Source organism: Tupaia chinensis, unplaced genomic scaffold (assembly GCF_000334495.1).
Source record: "Tupaia chinensis unplaced genomic scaffold, TupChi_1.0 Scaffold000555_1, whole genome shotgun sequence".
Lineage (NCBI taxonomy): Eukaryota > Metazoa > Chordata > Mammalia > Scandentia > Tupaiidae > Tupaia > Tupaia belangeri.
Genome location: NW_006160067.1, coordinates 2,471,188 through 2,477,187, shown reverse-complemented (window position 1 = coordinate 2,477,187; position 6,000 = coordinate 2,471,188).

The window sequence follows — 6,000 nt, the reverse complement described above, 5'->3', positions numbered from 1 at the left end:
GGAGAAAGGTGGGGGTGGTTTGTGGCACTGGGATCCTTTGGGGGGGGGGTTCTCTCTTTCTTAATGGAAGTAGTAAAGCAAATCAAAACCTTTTTAAGAATTCAAAGTAGCACCTCATCTGGAGTCCTGGTCTGCACGATTTTCAATAAACGTTAGCTTGGTGTTGTAGAATATGTTTCAGGCATATGGACAGACAAAATAGCATTGCAGATGAGTGTCTCTGGAAGTTTCCAAGGAAGCCTTTCATAACGACCAACCTGACAGTGTGAAGTTGGAAGCCCCATCATCAGTATTCACATGGCACCGTGTGTATCTGTCTCATGGAAACAGCACTAGTGAGCTGACAACCAACTCCAGTGTGCAAGAAACATTCACTTTATTCTCAGTAAAGTCAACTCTAAGTGCAGCCCTCACTATCAATATCCACGTCAATATTCTGCATCTACATCTCGCAAATTATTTGTCCTGGAGCACCCTCGTCCTCCCAAGTATCTCGAATTCTGCGTATTTACACACCCTATGGTCTGAATTATGTTCCCCTCAAATTCATACATTGGAGCCCTCACCCTTGATATGTCGGTATCCTAGTCAGTATGTGGAGAAAGGTCCACTAAAGACATAATTAAGTTAAAATGAGGCTGTAAGGGTGCCCTCCCAACCAGCCTATGAGTGTCCTCACAGAAGTGGACATAAGAACACAGACACGCACATACCCAGAGGAAAGGCGATGTGAAGATATGGGAGAAGACAGCCATCTGAAAGCTGAGGAGGCCCCACCATCATTCTAATCTTGGATTTCCAGTCTCCAGAACTGCAAGAAATACATTTCTGCTGTTGAAGCCTCTTCACTCTGCCGTTAAACAAAAGATGGCCTGGCACCATAATAGTTTCTGCCTGGCAGAGAGGATTAGGGAAGCTATATGAAAGAATTCGTGCCATAAAATAACCTGGACTTTTCCAGCCCAGCATTGTAATTACTAGAGATTGCAAAAGAGCAACCACAACCAGAGGATTAACTTGAGGAAGACTTTGAAGGAAGAAAAAGAGACTGATCTTTGCTAGCAGATGGTATATCACAGAATACTTGGTAGGCAGGGCTGAATTGAGGAGGATTATGTGTGAATCATGTGCTAGGTATTTGCTTTTCAATGGTTTGAGTAGTTGACATCTAAATATTTTCTCAAAAACTGTTTAAAATCATACTGTCTCTGTTGTTATAGAGTCACAAACAAAAGTATAACAAATATTTTAAACATTATCTTTAAAATTTTGTTTTGTGGAATTTTGAAAGTTGTTTATTAACTGTCAAGAACTATAGAGTATGAGCAAAATTTTTTTAATATATTAAGTAAATGTTTGTGGGAAAATGTAAAAATAAATAAATACATGATTTTTTTTAAAAAATAAAGACCTCATGTAATTTCTTCAGTAGGTTTAGCCTCTACCAAACTGGAAGGGCTGTGAACTTGAAGCTGCTTCTCTTTTCTGTCCTGCTGCAATCCTTACCTGAATCACGGCATTGCCAAAGCCGATTATTTGCTTGACATGAAAGAAACAGGGTGAAGGGAGAGAAAGTTGAAAATATAGAGAAAACTAACTGCTTATCTGACCACCGCTCTACCCAGACTTGGCCAGACCCACATCTAAACTGAACTCCTATGCTGCCTAGATCCTACTTCTGATCCTCCTGGTAAGCTCCTGTTGGTTTGTATTCCCAACTCATTAACTGTCCTTTATGATTTTAACTTGTTACATGGGCCTTGGCTCTGATATAGAACTTCTCTTTCATTTCACATAAGACGATGTAAACATCCATTCCTTCTTTTTCTGGTTTCTTACACCCCACTATGCACAATTTTTGTTCATGATAGTCCATTCTTAGGCATGGGAACTATACCCAACCAAAGAAGGAATGTAACACCATCTCCTTTTTCCACCTGTGGGTCTATGAACCTGGACCTGCAATTAAATATCTGAAGATGGGTGTGTGAGATGCGCACAGAGTAAATAGGAAAGTCAGTTGACAAAATATCATTTGTAAAGTGTTGGAAAACATTCACTGTAATGCCATATATTGTTGTATATTGTATATTGTAATGCCATATATAATATACAGGTATCTATAAAAAATGCATGGAATACTAAACACCTTCAGAATAGCTATGATCTCTGGGAAGGGGAATGTGATACACAGTGAACTTACATTATATTTTTATCACTTATTTCATTTTTAGACAGTTTCTTTCCTTCTTCCAGGAGCAGGACACACACACACACACACACACACACACACATAGTAGTCCGCCAACAGAGTCTCAATATCCCCTACATCTCTGCCAGCCCAAGATCATGGGCAAATGCAGGGAGGTCTCTGGGCATAAACTCAACACTCCCTATGTGGGCCAGCCTTACAGGACATTATGCTCCACCACGCTATTCCAATGCAGTCCCCTTCAATTTATGTCAACAGCTAAATGCGGTGCATGTATACATTGTTTATCATGTTCTTTCTGCCTTTTGCTATATCGCTAATATAGAATAATAACAAATATTTTATCAAAAAGAAAAATACACAAAGGGAAGAAACAAAGGTTGAGAAATGCAAGAGCTGCATCAGACATTATAATTGACTTACCAGTATTCATTACACCTCTACCCCACTGAGCATCAGCCATGTGGCTTAGAGATTGGCCTGCCCGTAGGATGGGGATGGTCCATCTTGATCTTGTCTATCTTGTGTGTCTAACAGTGAGTGAGTAGAGAACTGAGATCTAACTAATTTTGCATATACTATAGCATTATTGATGCCGAAGTGGCACATGACAGAGGTTGGCTCAATTGGAATGAAGACAAGATTTGTGGGGAGGGACTTCTGTGAGAGAGACATCAATAAGAGAGAAGCTCTTTATTGTCTACCAAACATGAATGGGAAACAAGCAAACAAACAAAAAACAGTACTTTTGGTATGGGAAGTCATTTTTGGAGCATCACATAAAGAAGCAAACCCCACACTCTAGGTAACAAAGCAGAAAAATGGAATAAAACTAGCTCCTTGAAAATACTGTTGAGCTGGTGGATCACCAGCCTTTTCCCATCTCTGAACTTACAATTCCTTAGGCCAATAGATTTCTTTATATTTTAAGTCCCCATTTTAGGTTACATTCAGCTGACGTCAGTCCAAAAAGTAAAAAGATGTATGGAACATCAGAACTGAACTCTTGGGCCAGCAGGTGACATAGGGGTTAAGCGCTGGACTCTTACATGCCTGACCATGGTTCAAGTACCAGACCCTGCAGCTTGCCAAAACTGTGTGTGTGCATGCCCAAAATTCCAAGAGGAGAATGAACTGTGGCATGGCCATCCTCCCCAGGGGGTGATTTCTTGCTTTCCGTCTCTCTGGCAAGCACAAATGCCCTAATAGCAAAAATCTCTCAAAAAGAAAAGCAAAAAACTGAACTCTTATCATTATGTAATGATAGCTTGCCTTTGGTTCAAGATTTACTAGTTTTGACACACTCGAGCAATAACCTCTAGACTTCTTTCCTTTTTTTTCCTAATTCGTAACTGTCGTAATTATTATTTATCTGAACTACACAGAGATGAAAACACTCTCACTTTGAAGAACTGCCAGCATAGTAGTGTACCAGAGTGCTCAGTCCAAGCCTCATACAGCCAACACCAGAAGTTCTAGCCCTGTCTGAGGTACAGACGAGCCAGCTCTGTAGGAGACAGGGGATGGGGCAGCCTTCCCCACAGTAACGTATTTTCAAATAGTGGAGGCAAATTTAATGAGATTGACTCCAAACCAAAGTCATATAGCCATTGAAACTAAGAATTAGTAGTGGTAGCTTGACAAATAATATGGTGGAAAATGGCTATGTGCTACCAAGTTCCTCCAACAACTCTAGTAACAGGAAGTTTTCTAATGCTGAGATTCGTTCTCTTCATGGGCCATTGACCCTGCCTTGAGAAAAAATGTTGTTAGGGACGTGGATGAAACCATCTCGGGAAGGCGGATCACATCTGTAAATGACAGGAGCAGGAAGAGGAACTGCTGCATGACCTGTCAAACAAGAAACCAAAGATGTGGGAACCAGCAGTTAGCGTAATGGCTATGTCGCTGAACTCCCACATAGTTGACCACGGTTCGCGTCCCGGACCCGGTGGCTTAAAACTCACGCCGGGCGCGTGTGCGTGCGTGCCCAAGATCCCGAGAGGAGAATGGAGGAGAAGGGATTGCGACGTGACCATCCCCCCGGGGGGGTGATTTCTCGCTTTCTGTCTCTATGTCTCTCTCTGTCTGTCTGGCGAGCGCACATGCCCTATAGCAAAAATCTCTCCAAAAAAAAAAAGAAAAAGAAACCAAAGATGTGATTACCCCAGTTGACCAGAGTGGAAAGTTGCATTGGAACTGAAAGAAGAGTGAAGCTCAGCACTGAGATCTAAGATATTTTTTCAAAGAAAAAAGAAAAAAAAAATGGAAGGGATTTCATAATCCCTTCTGTAAGAGTCTTCTAGAAGTTTTAATACACTGGAAGGAGCAGAATTTGCTCACATCTATTTTGCACTCCAGAAGAATATCGTTCCTACATGTGCAACGGCCCTTAGCCATTTTGCTACATTATTCATTCAGACTTGGTCTCCATTTTAGTTGAGGCACAGTATGAAAACACAGGCTGGATCATGTTTAGCTTTAAATAGTCAGCATTCATATTTGGCCTGCAGCTGGCTCTGTGGCCCAATGGTAGCACACTGCTCTTAAGAATCCAAAGGCAGTCCTTCAGGCTGAGGCAGCCAAAACTTCCACCTGGTTCTCCAGAATTGCTTCTCTCTGTCCTGGCTATGAACAAAGTGTCCCATTGAGATGGTGGAGTTCCACAATGGCAGCTCAGCCTGTTGAATCACTGCCCCAGTGCCCCCTGGAGAGCTGCCTGGACTTCCAGCTGATTTTGCATTAGTGAGAAATAACTTGTGTTAAATCACTGAGACTGTGGGGTTGTTTGTTACCACAGCGTTAGCCAAGCCTCTTCTGACTAATAAAGTACGGCAACTGCTTTAATTAAAAAAACATCTGGTCCCATTTTTAATGGTTACCTGAACCAATGTTTTATATGCCTTCAGGTTCTTGCAATTAAAAGATCATCATAAATAAAATACATTAATCCTTTTAGTATCAAATCATTTTATTTAGGTCACTATTTTAAATGCCAAATTTGGGGAAGAAAATCATAATACCATGCCTTGGGTCCGTCATAACAGAGTCCAAGGAGTTCAGATTGTTTTCACACATGTTACCCAGTTCATGCTTCTACAATCCAGGGATACTGAGAAAGATGTTATTATGCATATTTCACTAAGCACAGGGTGTGATGTTCAGAAAGGGGAGGATATTTCTTCAGAGTTCCCAAAAGGAACAGGTTTTTAAATATATATATTTTATTTAATTTTTTTTATACATCCAATCACATATGTCACTTAGCTTGCAAAGAACATTCCAACATGTGTACATTTCTCACCAGTCCAGTTGGGAATACTATACACGTCATCCTCAACAGACAATAACCCATCTCTCTGTCCCACAAATGCCTCACCCCTCCATTTCTCTCCCCAATGTCTCTCCTCAGTCTCTCTTCCTTCACCCACCCTCTTCCCACAGTGTATCCGGTATTTATAACCGTTTTCTATGTTTCTATATCCTCTAATCATTCAGTCTCAGCTATAGAGTTTTATCATCACGTTTTCAACCTCATCCTGGCCAGGGCTCTACCTACTCGTCCCTTGATTCTGCAGCACTGCAGGCATTGGGAAATCGCCTCTTCAAAATCCCATAGCAATCTCTCTGGCTCTCTTGGGGGCATGTTTTGTTTGTCTAAATTTTTTTTTAAATAATCGTTATGGTGGAAAGAAAGAAGGAAGGGAGGGAAGAAGGAAAGAAGGGAGAGAATCAGAGAGAAGGAAGAAAAGAAGAAAAGAAGGAAGGAAGGAAGGGAGGAAGGAAAG